At 35.5% G+C, this 14918-nt stretch overlaps 1 long non-coding RNA gene and 1 other non-coding gene across 2 annotated transcripts in view; one reads left to right on the top strand and one right to left on the bottom strand.

Moving 5' to 3' along the window:
* LOC145532182 (uncharacterized) overlaps positions 1-14918 on the bottom strand; it is a 196761-nt gene that overhangs the window by 19784 nt on the left and 162059 nt on the right. The gene's annotated exons all lie outside the window — the stretch shown is intronic.
* On the top strand, positions 9621-9724 carry LOC145533558 (U6 spliceosomal RNA). The gene has a single exon (XR_014074160.1). It is a non-coding gene; the product is annotated as a U6 spliceosomal RNA (small nuclear RNA).

Consider the following 14918-nt stretch of genomic DNA (forward strand, 5'->3'; position numbering starts at 1 on the left):
TTGTCGTCATAAACCTCTGCCTCTACATTGGGCTTTTGTAGTTCTGTGGAGTTTTCCTCTTTTTTTTCTTTTCTGTTTTTTTTTTAATTTTAATTTTTTAAACATATTATTATTTTTTTCTATATTTATTCCATCATTTGCATTTCCTACTGTTCTTTTCCCCTTGCAGTTAGTCTTTAATGCATATAAATCTTCATCTACCTCTATTTAACTTTGCATATCTATTCTTTCTTTCTTTTTTTTTCTTTCCTTTCCTCTCAACATATTTGTTAGTTTTGTTTTCATTGCTTTATTCTCCACTTGGCACTTTGCTTTAGTTTTGTTTTCCAGTTTGTGCTTAAGTGAGTTTTTGTTCTTAACTGGTAAATATACTTTTTATTTTCTTTCTTCACCAAATCAATCTACTGTACTTCATTTTTGTTGGACTGTTTTTACTTTGCTCATGGGTGTATATGTATACGTGTATATTCCATTATTTTAATTATTATCTGCCTGATTTTGTAACTGCCATTTGTCTGGGGTTCATCTTTGGTTTTTCATTATTGAATATTTATTTTACTCTCCTTCAGTGCCATAGCAAACCACTTGTGCAATCTTCATTCCTGACCAGAGATCAAGCCCTGAGCCTTTGGAATGGGAGCACTGACTCCAAGACCCTAGATTACCAGAGAACTAACCCTACAGAGTATCAAATAGTGAGAACTCACACAAAGGAAACCACTTGAATACAAGACTGGCATCACCTAATCACCAGTAGCACCCTGTGCAGGATGCCTCATCTAAACAACAAACAAAACAAAAATACAAACCCAATCATCAGCAGACAGGAGCACCACCTCACTCAGCCTTGCCCATCAGGGGAAAAACAAACAAAAACTCAGCAGAAATCTCACCCTATACAAAGCCCACACAAACCACTGGAACAACCTTAGGAGGGCAGAAACCAAAAGGAAGAAAGAATTCAACCTTCTTCAAGGAAAGAATTCAACTTCCTTGAACCCTGGGAAAAGGAGACCTCAAACACAATAACTTAAAAAAAAAAAAAAAGAAAAGGCAGAGAAATATTGCACAAATGAAAGAACAAACTAGAAACACAGAAGTCCAAATAAATGAAGAGGAAATAGGCAAACTACTTGAAAAAGAATTCAGAATAATGATAATAAAGATGATCAAAAACCTTGAAAACAAAATGGAGAAAATGCAAGAATCAATTAACAAAGACCTAGAAGAATTAAAGAATAATCATACAGAGACACACAACACAATTACTGAAATTAAAAATACTCTAGAAGGAATCAATAGCAGAACATCTGAAGCAGAAGAAGGAATTAGTGAGCTGGAAGATAAAATGGTTGAGATAATTTCTGAAGAGTAAAATAAAGTAAAAAGAATGAAAAGAGCTGAGGACAGTCTCAGAGCCCTCTGGGACCATATCAAATGCACCAACATTCAAATTATTGGGGTCCCAGAAGAAGAAGAGAAAAAGAAAGGGTATGAGAAAATTTTTGAAGAGATTATAGTTGAAAATTTCCCTAACATGAAAAAGAAATAGCCAATCAAGTCCAAGAGGCACAAAAAGTCCCATATAGGATAAACCCAAGCAAAAACATGCCAAGACACATACTAATCAAACTAGCAAAGACTAAACACAAAGAAAGATTATTAAAAGCAGCAAGGGAGAAGCAACAAATAACATTCAAGGGAAACCCCATATGCTTAACAGCTGATCTTTCAGCAGAAACTCCGCAGGCCAGAAGGGAATGGCAGGATATATTTAAAATACTGAAAGGGAAAAGTCTACAACCAAGATTACTGTACCTAGCAATGATCTCATTTAGAATTGATGGAGAAATAAAAAGCTTTCCAGACAAGCAAAAATTAAGAGAACTCAGTACCACCAAACCAGCTTTCAAACAAATGTTAAATGGACTTATATAGTAAAAAAAAAATACAAGAGAAGAAAAAAGATCTACAAAATCAACCCCAAACAATTAGAAAATGCCAATAGGAATGTAGATATCAATAATTACTTTAAATGTAAATGGATTAAATGCTCCAACCAAAAGACACAGACTGGCTGAATGGATACAAAAACAAGACCCATATATATTCTGTCTATAAGAAACCCACTTCAGAGCTCAAGACACATACAGGCTGAAAGTGAGAGGATGGAAAAATATACTCTATGCAAATGGGAAAAATATATTTTGTAGATCTTTTTTCTTCTCTTGTATTTTTTTTACTATATAAGTCCATTTAACATTTGTTTTAAAGCTGGTTTGGTGGCACTGAGTTCTCTTAACTTTCGCTTGTCTGAAAAGCTTTTTATTTCTCCATCAATTCTAAATGAGATCATTGCTGGGTACAGTAATCTTGGTTGTAGATTTTTCCCTTTTGCATAGAATATATTTTGTCTGTCATATCAGACAAAATAGACCTTAAATTAAAGAATATTACAAGAAATAAGGAAGGACACTACATAATGATCAAGGGATCAATCCAAGAGGAAGACATAACAATTGTAAATATCTATGCACCCAACATAGGAGCACCTCAATACATAAGACAAACACTAACAGACATAAAAGGAGAAATTGAAAGTAACACAATAATAGTAGGAGACTTTAACACCCCACTCACACCAATGGACACATCATCAAAACAGAAAATTAATAAGGAAACACAGGTCTTAAATGACACATTAGATGAGATGGATCTCATTGATATCTTCAGGACATTCCATCCAAAAGGAGAAGAATACACCTTCTTCTCAAGTGCACATGGAACATTCTTCAGCATAGACCACATCTTGGGGTCACAAATCAAGCCTCAGTAAATTTAAGAAAATTGAAACCATATCAAGCATCTTCTCCAACCACAACACTATGAGACTAGATATCAATTACAAGAAAAAAAACTGTAAGAAACACAAACACATGGAGATTAAACACAACGTTTCTAAATAACCAACAGGTTATTGAAGAAATCAAACTCAAGAAATCAAAAAATTTCTAGAAACAAATGACAATGAAAACATGACAACTCAAAACCTATGGAATGCAGCAAAAACTGTTCTAAGAGGGAAGTTTATAGCATACAATCCTACCTCAAGAAACAAGAAAAACATCGAATAGTCAACCTAACTTTACACCTAAAGCAACTGGAAAAAGAAGAACAAAAAAACCCCAAAATTAGTAGAAGGCAAGAAATCATAAAGATCCAAGCAGAAATAAATGAAAAAGAAATGAAAGAAACAATAGTAAAAATTAATAAAGCTAAAAGCTGGTTCTTTGAGAAGATAGACAAAATTGACAAACCCTTAGCCAGACTCACCAAGAAAAAAAGAGAGAAGAATCAAATCAACAAAATTAGAAGTGAAAAAGGAGAGGTTACAAAAGACAATGAAGAAATACAAAGGATTATAAGAGATTATTATGAACAAGTATATGTCAATAAAATAGATAACCTGGAAAAAATGGACAGATTCTTAGAAAAGTTCAATCTTCCAAGACTGGACCAGGAAGAAATAGAAATTATTAACAACCCAATTACAAGCACTGAAATTGAAGCTGTAATCAAAAATCTCCAAAAAAACAAAAGCCCTGGACCAGATGGCTTCGCAGGAGAATTCTATCAGACATTTAGAGAAGAGCTAATGCCTATCCTTCTAAAACTCTTTCAAAAGATTTCAGAGGAAGGAACACTTCCAAATTTATTCTACAAGGCCACCACCACCCTGATACCAAAACCAGACAAAGACATCACACGAAAAGAAAACTACAGGCCAATATCACTGATGAACATAGATGCAACATCCTCAACAAAATTTTAGCAAACAGAATTCAGCAACACATCAAAAAGCTCATACACCATGATCAAGTTGGATTTATTCCAGGGATGCAAGAATTCATCAATATACACAAATCAATCAATGTGATACACCATATTTAACAAATTGAATGATAAAAACCAAATGATAATCTCAATAGATGCAGAAAAATCCTTTGACAAAATTCAGCACTTATTTAAGATTAAAACTCTTCCAAAATAGTTTTAAGGAACGTACCTCAACATAGTAAAGGCCATATATGATAAGCCTACAGCAAACATTATTCTCATGGTGAAAAACTGAATGCATTCCCCCAAGATCAGGAACAAGACAAGGGTGTCCACTTTCACCACTATTATTCAACATAGTTCTGGAAGTCCTAGCTACAGCAATCAGAGAAGAAAAATAAATAAAAGGAATCCAGATTGGAAAAGAAGAAGTAAAGCTCTCACTGTTTCCAGATAACATGATACTGTACATAGAAAACCCTAAAGATAGTATCAGAAAATTACTAGAGCTAATCAGTAGATTTTGCAAAGTTGCAGGATACAAAATCAATACACAGAAATCACTTGCATTTCTATATACTAACAGTGAAAAATCTGAAAGAAAATTAAGGAATCGATCCCATTTACCATTGTAACAAAAAGAATAAAATATCTAGGAATAAACTTACTGAAGGAGATGAAAGAACTGTACACAGAAAATTATAAGACACTAAGGAAAGAAATCAAAGGTGACATAAACAGATGGAGAGCTATTCCATGTTTCTGGGTAGGAAGAATCAATATTGTGAAAATGACTATACTACCAAATGCAATCTATAGATTCAATGAGACCCTTATCAAATTACCAATGGCATTTTTCACAGAACTAGAACAAGAAATTTCACAGTTCATGTGGAAACATAAAAGACCATGAATAGTCAAAGCAGTCTTGAGAAAGAAGAATGGAGCTGGAGGAATCAAGCTTCCTGACTTCAGATTATACTACAAAGCTACAGTCATGATGACAGTATGTTGCTAGCACAAAAGCAGAAATATAGACCAATGGAACAAGATAGAAAGCCCAGAAATAAACCCATGCACCTATGGGTACTTTATTTTTGACAAAGGAGGAAAGAATATACAATGGGGCAAAGACAGCCTCTTCAATAAGTGGTGCTGGGAAAACTGGACAACTACATGTAAAAGAATGAAATTAGAACATTTCCTAACACCATACACAAAGATAAACTCAAAATGGATTAAAGACCTAAATGTAAGACCAGAAACTATAAAACTCTTAGAGGAAAACATAGGCAGAATGCTCAATGACATAAATCAAAGCAAGATCCTCTATGACCCACCTCCTAGAGTAATGGAAATAAAAGCAAAAGTAAACAAGTGGGACCTGATTAAAGCTTCTGCAGAGCAAAGGAAACTATAAGCAAGGTGGAAAGACAACCCTCAGAATGGGAGAAAATAATAACAAATGAAACAACTGACAAAGGATTAATTTTCAAAATATACAAGCAGCTCATATAACTCAATACCAGAAAAGCAAACAACCCAAACAAAAAGTGGGAAAAAGACCTAAATAGACATTTCTCCAAAGAAGACATACAGATGGCTAACAAATACATGAAAAGATGCTCAACATCACTCATTATTAGAGAAATGCAGATCAAAACTACAATGAGATATCACCTCACACCAATCAGAATGGCCCTCATCAAAAAGTCTACAAACAATAAAGGCTGGAGAGGATGTGGAGAAAAGGGAATGCTCTTGCACTGTTAGTAAATGATGTAAATTGATACAGCCACTATGGAAGACGGTATGGAGATTCCTTAAAAAAACTAAGAATAAAACCTCTATATGACCCAGCAATCACACTCTTAGGCATATACCCCAAGGAAACCAAAATTGAAAGAGACACATGTATCCCATTGTTCATTGTAGCACTATTTACAATAGCTAGAACATGGAAGCAACCTATATGTCCATCAAGAGATGAATGGATAAAGAGGTTGTGGTATATATACACAATGGAATATTACTCGGTCATAAAAAGGAACTCATTTGAGTCAGTTCTAATGAGGTGGGTGAACCTAGAACCTATTATACAGAGTGAAGTGAGTCAGAAAGAGAAAGATAAATACCATATTCTAACACATATATACAGAATCTAGAAAAATGATACTGAAGAATTTATTTACAGGGCAACAGTGGAGAAACAGACATAGAGAACAGACTTATGGACATGGGGAGAGGGGAGAAGAGGGTGAGATGTATGGAAAGAGTAACATGGAGACTTGCGTTACCATAGGTAAAATAGATAGCCAACAGGAATTTGCTGTATGGCTCAGGAAACTCAAACAGGGGCTCTGTATCAACTTAGAGGGGTGGAATTGGGAGGGAGAAGGGAGGTAGTTTCAAAGGGAGGGGATATATGTATACCTATGGTTGATTCATGTTGAGGTTTTACAGAAAACAGCAAAATTCTATAAAGCAATTATCCTTCAGTAAAAAATAAATAAAATTTTTTAAAAAGGCTCTTTAGTTCTTTGATTTCTGCCATAAGAGTGGTGTCATCTGCATATCTGAGGTTGTTGATATTTCTCCTGGCAATCTTGACTACAGCTTGTGCTTCATCCAGCCCAGCATTTCTCATGAGGTACTCTGCGTATAAATTAAATAAGCAGGGTGATAATATACAGCCTTGACATATTCATTTCCTGATTTGGATCCAGTCTATTGTGGAGTTGGCAATTTCAGCTCCATGATCTAGAGCACAGGCTCAGTAGTTGTTGTAGCTCACGGCTTAGCTGTTTCATGGCATGTGGGATCTTCCCAACCCAGGGATCGAACCTGTGTCTCCTGCACTGGCAGGTGGATTCTTTACCACTGAGTCACCAAAGAAGCCCCATAATTGTCTTTAATACATACATAATTCTACCTCCTACCTTTAGAAATAGTAAAGTAAAATGCTAGAAAATTTTGGATTACTTATCTGGAAGAAGAGATCATATAGATAATATTCTAGTTTTTTTTAAAAAATAGTTTTATTAAGGTATAATTTATATATCAAAAACTGCACATACTTAATGTGTACACTTTGAAGAGTCTGGACCTATGCAAACTCATGTGATACCAGCACCACAACCAAGGTAATAAACGTCCCAATTCCCTTGTGCTCTTTTGTTTTTGTTGTGTTTAGGAGTGGTGGCTTCTCCTGTTATAGAGCATAGGCTCTAGCACACTCGGGCTTCAGTAGTTGTGGCTCCTGGGCTCTAGAGTACAGGCTGAATAGTTGGGGCCCAAAGGCTTTGTTGCATCATGGCATGTGGGATCTTTCAGCCCCAGGAATAGAACCTGTGTCTCCTGCATTGGCAGGTAGATTCTTTACTACTGAGCCACCAGGAAAGCCCTTCATGCATATGTATATTTTTAAAAAATCTTTTGCAGTTAGAAACAATACTGCAGCAAAGTACCCTACTTCTATGCTGTTGTAAACCTATGTGAGTATAACTTTTGAATAAATTCCTATTGTCAAAGATTTTTGGTAAATAATTGGCGAACTGTCCTCTGGAAAAAGTTCTGAACTCTTTTTTTGGACTCGTATTTTCTTCCAGAATTTGTGACAGTAAATGTTATGTGTCAGTTTGACTGGATTGGGGGATGTCAGGTGAGGGGACTTCGCAGCCTCTACAATTGTGTAAGCCAATTTCTCATAATAAATCTCCTTTTATATACAATTGGTCTGTTTCTTTGGAAAACTCTGACTTATGTAGAGTTTATTAAAATCAAATTACACACATATATAATCTATGTATTCGTTTCCAGTGAAAAAATGGCAGGACTGCAGAATCTCCCTCTCTCTCCCGTTAACATCTTAACAAATTATAAGATGGAGTAACGGCATACATACACACAGTTATAAAACTAGAGGGAGGCAAAAATTTCCTCCATGTTATTTGAGAAGCATTATTCTGAGACAGAAGTTGTAGGAATCCTTAGGCAGATTTTTCAGATGCAAGAGTGAGAAAGAAAAAGTAAACAGCAAGAAGAAGGTAATATCCTGTAATGAAAAAGAATCTGAAAAAGAATATATATATATAAGAATAAATATATGTATAACTGAATCACTTTGATGTACACCTGAATCAACAGTAAATCAACTATACTTCCATAAACATTTTTTGATTAAAAAAATTAAAAACTAGTGGAAACATAGATGGTAGGTGCAAAGTCCCATGTGAAACCATTCTTTTATGCTGTATACACAAATAGTGTCTTAGCTTGAACTGAAAGAAACCCTGCATTGCTCATTCCTTTTGGTCAGAAGAAAGCTTGGGATGTGGCTGGTGGATAAAGAGAGGACAACAGAATGCTCCATCAGAGCTAACAGTTTCTGACAATCTAAAGACTTGGTACAAATTAGAGGCATAATTAGGATGTAGGCTTCCTCCCTCCCTCCCTCCCTCAATGCCCCTGCCCCCATGAGAGTAGATAGAAATAAACCTGATTAGGTGAAATAAACACTGGTGCAGTTCTTAAAACACAACCATAGATGCGAATACAAAGACAAAAGTCTAGCAAACCCGCCAACTGATACCGTGTTCAGGTCTGGGAACTTCTAATCCAGGCAATAAAAAGGCAGGACACAGAATACAAAAACACTGAAGCCCAGCTATTAGGCTGGTTAATGTAAATGAGCAAGATGATCGATCTCTTTGTTAATAAGAAATCTAGTGGAGTTATGGGCATTTATTCTTCTTATCATATAGGTGAGAGAAGGAAAAAAATGCCAGTAATCTTCTACTGGTTTGACAGAACAATCTTATAAGTATTCATACTGTATAGAAATATGGAAATCTCCAACATGACATCTAGAGAGCATCAGATTATTGAGTAAGACAATTTATCAGAATTATAGAGCACTTTGGAGATTGAGAACACAGCAATGATTTCCAGAGTCTTTGTTTGTATTATCCTTCCAAGGATAAATTTATAATATTAATAATAAAGAAGAGAACAAGTTAATATATTTATAAATATTCATGCAAGTCCCAATACACATCAGATCAGATTCTCTGCACATGTTTTATGACACAAGGATGGTCACTTTTTCGTAGCTGCAAGGGAGAAAGCACCTCTCCTAAATGTCTCCTGAGCTCATTTTGGTAATTATGAAGGCTTGCATTTTTAAGAGCCAACTCTGGAATTTTATTCATTACTTAAAGCAACAATTAGGACTGTGGGATTCAGTTTTACTTGAAGAAAAGGAGAAAGAGATGAGCTTTTTTTTTTTTCTAAAGAACAGTGAAATAAGCTGAAGTTGAAGCTTACTATAGAAAGAAGATGCAAACTGGTCCTTCATAAGGAAAGAAGAGAATCCAGGAGAATCCACTATACTATAAATGGAAAACTAGAAGGCCCAGATTAAAAGCCACATTGCTTCTAAACTAAGTAGCCTTTAAGACAAAGTGCATTATTAAGGATAAACAGAGGTAACTTATAATTATGAAAGGGTCATTTCAACTGGTAGATTCAGCAGCGTTAAGTTTCTGTGTACCTAACCACTTAGCCTTAAAAAGTGATAGAACTATTAAGAGAAGTAGACAAATCCACATTCATAATATGGTATTTTAATATAATCACTCAGTAATTGATAGAGAAATGGAAAAACAATTCTTTAAAATATATAGGATTTAAACATTATAATTATTAAGTTTGACCTAATAAGCATATATTGAATACTGCATATAATGAGCACATTGAAAATATTTATAAAAAAATTGACCACAGTGCTCACTTCAGCAGCACATATACTAAAATTGGAACGATACAGAGATTAGCATAGCCCCTGTGCAAGGATGACGTGCAAATTCGTGAAGCGTTTCATATAAAAAGAAATTGACCATATACTCAATAGTAAAGCAACCTCAGTCAGTTCATTTCAGTCGCTCAGTCATGTCCAACACTTTGTGACTCCATGGACTGAAGCACACCAGGCTTCCCTGTCTATCACCAATCCCGAAGCTTACTCAAACTCGTGTCCATAGAATCAGTGATGCCATCCAACCATCTCATCCTCTGTAGTCCCCTTCTCCCCCTGCCTTCAATCTTTCCCAGAATCTGGGTCTTTTCCAATGAGTCAGTTCTTCGCATCAGGTGGCCAAAGAATTGGAGTTTCAGCTTCAGCATCAGTCCTTCCAATGAATATTCAGGACTGATTCCCTTTAGGATGGACTGGTTGGATCTCCTTGCTATCCAAGGGACTCTCAAGAGTCTTCTCCAACACCACAGTTCAAAAGCATCAATTCTTTGGTGCTAAGCTTTCTTTACAGTCCAACTCTCACATCCCTACAAGACTACTGGAAAAACCATAGCTTTGAGTAGAAGGACCTTTGCTGGCAAAGCAATGTCTCTGCTTTTAAATATGCTGTTTAGGTTGGTCAGAGCTTTTCTTCCAGGAGCAAGCATCTTTTAATTTCATGGCTGCAGTCACCATCTGCAGTGATTTTGGAGCCCCCCAAAATAAAGTCTCTCACTGTTTCCATTGTTTCACCATCTATTTGCCATGAAGTAATGGGACCAGATGCCATGATCTTAGTTTTCTGAATTTGAATTTTAAGCCAACTTTTCACTCCCCTCTTTCACTTTCATCAAGAGGCTCTTTAATTCTTTGGTTTCTGCTATAAGGGTGATGTTATCTGTGTACTTGAGGTTATTGATATTTCTCCTGGCAATCTTGATTCCAGCTTGTGCTTCATCCAGCCTGGCATTTAGCATGATGTACTCTGCATATCAATTAAATAAGCAGGGTGACAATATACAACCTTGACATACTCTTTTCCCTTTTGGGAACCAGTCTGTTGTTCCATGTCCAGTTCTAACTGTTGCTTCTTGATCTGCATACATATTTCTCAGGAGGCAGGTCAGGTGGTCTGGTATTCCCATCTCCTTAAGAATTTTCCACAGTTTGTTGCGATCCAGTCAAAGGCTTTGGCGTAGTCAATAGAGCAGAAGTAGATGTTTTTCTGGAACTCTCTTGATTTTTTGATGATCCAAAGGATGTTGGCAATTTGATCTCTTGTTCGTCTGCCTTTCCTAGCTCCAGCTTGAACATCTGTTAGTTCACGGTTCATATACTATTGAAGCCGGGCTTGGAGAATTTTGAGCATTACTTTGCTAGCATGTGAGATGAGTGCAATTGTGCAGTAATTTGAACACTCTTTGGCATTGCCTTTCTTTGGGATTGGAATGAAAACTGACCTTTTCCAGTCCTGTGGCCACTGCTGAGTTTTCCAAATTTTCTGGCATATTGAGTGCAGCACTTTCACAGCATCATCTTTTAGGATTTGAAATAGCTCAACTTGAATTTCACCACCTCCTCTAGCTTTGTTTGTAGTGATGCTTTCTAAGGCCCACTTGACTTTGCATTCCAGGATGGCTGGCTCTAGCTGAGTGATCACATCATTACAGTTATCTGGGTTATGAAGATCTTTTTTGTATAGTTCTTCTGTGTATTCTTGCCACCTCTTCTTAATATCTTCTGGTTCTGTTAGGTCCATACCATTTCTGTCCTTTATTGTGCCCATTTTTGCAGAAAATGTTCCCTTGGTATCTCTAATTTTCTTGAAGAGATCTCTAGTCTGTCCTATTCTATTGTTGTCCTCTATTTCTTTGCATTGATCACTGAGGAAGGCTTTCTTATCTCTCCTTGCTATTCTTTGGAACTCTGCATTCAGATGGGTATATCTTTCCTTTTCTCCTTTGCCTTTCACTTCTTTTCTTTTCTCAGCTATTTGTAAGCCCTTCTCAGGCAACCATTTTGCCTTTTTGCATTTCTTTTTCTTGGGGATGGTCTTGATAACTGCCTCCTGTATAATGTCACGAACCTCCATCCGCAGTTCTTCAGGCACTCTATCAGATCTAATCCCTTGAATCTATTTCCACTGTCTAATCACTTGAATCACTTCCACTGTATAATTGTAAGGGATTTGATTTATGTTATACTTGAATGGTCTAGTGGTTTTCCCTACTTTCTTCAATTTAAGTCTGAATTTGGCAATAAGGAGTTCATCATCTGAGCCACAGTCAGCTCCTGGTCTTGTTTTTGCTGACTGTATAGAGCTTCCCCATCTTTGGCTGCAAAGAATATAATCAATCAGATTTCAGTATTGACTACCTGGTGATGTTCTGGTGTAGAGTCTTCTCTTGTGTTGTTGGAAGAGGGTGTTTATATGACCTAAACAAATGCTCTAGATTGAAATAACACAAGTACTTTTTTTCCCTAACATAATACAATGAGTTAGAAATCAACAACACCAAAAGATACATCAAGAAAATTTTTGTGTGTTTGGAAATTAATTAAATACATATACAAGTTACTCATGGATCAATGAAGAAATCATAGTTGAATTAAAAAAATAGTTTGAACTGAGAAATAATTAAAATAGTACATATCAAAACTTAAGAGATTCAGTTGAAGCAATACTTAGAAAAGTTATGGTCTAAGATGTCATATTAACAAAAAGCTAAAAATTAGTAAGCTTGAATAAAATTCAAGAAAATAGAAAAAGAAAAGCAAAATAAACACAAAGAAAGTAGAAGAAAGGACATTATAGAAATAAGAACAGGAGCTAACAAAATAAACAAAAACATGCAACACAGAGGATCAACAAAACCAAAGACTGATTTTAAAAAAACCTAATAAATTTAACAAACATCTGATGAGACCAATAAAAAAAAAATGACAGCACTAATAATCAATATCAGAAAATGAGGACATTAGTATAAAAGCTAGGAATACTGAATACAGAATAAAAAGTCATTATGAAAAATGTTATGCCAATGAATTTGAAAATGTCGATTAAATGAATGAATTTTATTAAGGTACAATTTACATAAACTGTCTCAAGAAGAAATAGACAAATTGAGTGGTTTTAAAACCCAAATGATCCTTCAATGCAGTTGAAGAAACTAAATCAAGGAAAATAAGGGGACTCGATGGCTCCCCATTGAATTCTAACAGTGAAGAAATAAATAATTCTGATATTCTGAATATTTTATTCTGATAATATAAACAAACTTCTTCAGAGAATAGGAAAAGACAGAACACTACTAATCTCACTTTACAAGGCTAGTATAAACTTGGTAGTGAGAAAGAAAAATTATAGTCCAGTTTCATTCAAGAATATAGATATAGAAGTAAAATATTAGCAAAATGAAATCCAGTGATACATAGGATAAAACACCATGACTGCCAGCCTCCAGGATCCCCTATGATCCCCACCTCCAGGTAGTTCCCACTGTATCAAGGTTGGTGGATGTTACCAACAGAGTACAGTAAGTGTGATAGAGTGTCACTCCTGAGATATGGTCATTAAAGATGTGATGGCTTCTAACTATTGATCTCCCTCGCAGATCATTCACTTTGTGTGAAGCCAGCAGCTGTGTCATGAGCATCTCTCACGGGAAGGAGCTAAGCCTGCCCAGGGCTTTGTGAGTGAGCTTGGAAGTGGATCCTTCAGTCCAGTCAAGCCTACAAATATCTGTAACCTCAGCCAACACCTTGTCTGATACCTTAGAAGAGATTCTGAGCTAGAATCACACAGCTCAGCTATTCTTGGATTCCCAACCCACAGAAACAGTATGAGATAATAAATAAGATGTTATATTTTGGGATGACTTGTTATAGAGCAAAAGATAAGTAATACATACAATGGATAATTCTAGAAATGCAAAACCACTTTGACATTAGAAAAATCAATTAATGCATTCTACCACACTAAAGGAAAATTTTAAATTTTATCTCAGTAGATATAGAAAAAGCAAATCAATTATTTTAAAAAAATCAATGCCATCTCTATACACTAGCAACAAAGGGAACCTTGGAATGAAAATTAAAGTCCTTATGAATAAATATTTAAAACATATGTATAAGAACTTTATAGCCTAAATAAATTTAAGAATAGAAAAATGTAGTCATATAAATATGTCAATCCTCTCCAAATCAATAAAGTGCAATGAAATTATAATAAAAATGAATGATGATGGAACACTTGGTTTTCTGTTTGTAAAGTGTAATATTGAATCTGTACCTCCTACAGATACATAACAATTACTATACATACACAACAGTTACTATACATATACAAAAATTACTATACACACACAAAAATTACTATACACACACGAAAATTACTTGGGTTGAAGGGGGATTATGTTTCTCATAATTCTCCAGAGAAACAGAATCAACAGAAGATATAGATGGGTAGATAGGTAAAAAGACAAACAGATTAGATAGCAGATAGCTGGATGGAGGGACTGATGGTTAGATAGATAGATAGATGGATGGATGGTTAGATGACTAGATAGCTGTATGGGTGGATGGATGGTTAGATAGCTAGATAGCTGGATGGATGGATGGATGGATGGACAAACAGATAGGTTGATAGATAGATAAATAGATTATAAGGAATAGGCTCAAACAATTATAGAGACTGGTGAGCCCCAAATCTTCAGGGTGGGCCAATGGTATGGGAGACCCAGGGAAGCTGATGTCCCAGTTCAAAGGCCACAAGGCAGGTAGAGCTTATGTTGCAGATGAAATATAAAGGCAGTAAGCTGGAGAATTCTCTCTTACTCAGGAGGGGGTCAGCTTTTTTTTTTGTCCTACCCAAGCCTTCAACTGATTTGTTGAGGCCCACCCACATTAGAGAAGGCAATCTGCTTTACTCAAGTTCACCAATTTAAATATTAATCTCATCAAAAATATCCTCACAGAAACATCCAAAACAATGTTTGACCAACTATCTGGGTACCTGTGACCCTGCCAAATTAACATATAAAATTAACCATCACAAGAATTAAAGATATAAAGGGTAACAAGAAAGCTTCAACATGTAGAGGAATATATTTATAACCTTGAGATAGAAAGAGATTTTGAAAATAAGATCCAAAAAATACAAACCGTGAAGAAAAAGACTGACAAATTTGACCACATAAAAGGGTAAAAAAAAAACTTCTATCTAGCAAACAAGTCTACATTTTTAAAAAAGAATGAAAAGACAAGTCACAGACAAGCCACAAGCCAC

This window comes from Giraffa tippelskirchi, chromosome 13, assembly GCF_054371585.1.
Source record: "Giraffa tippelskirchi isolate mGirTip1 chromosome 13, T2T-mGirTip1v1.2.pri, whole genome shotgun sequence".
NCBI classification, from domain to species: domain Eukaryota; kingdom Metazoa; phylum Chordata; class Mammalia; order Artiodactyla; family Giraffidae; genus Giraffa; species Giraffa tippelskirchi.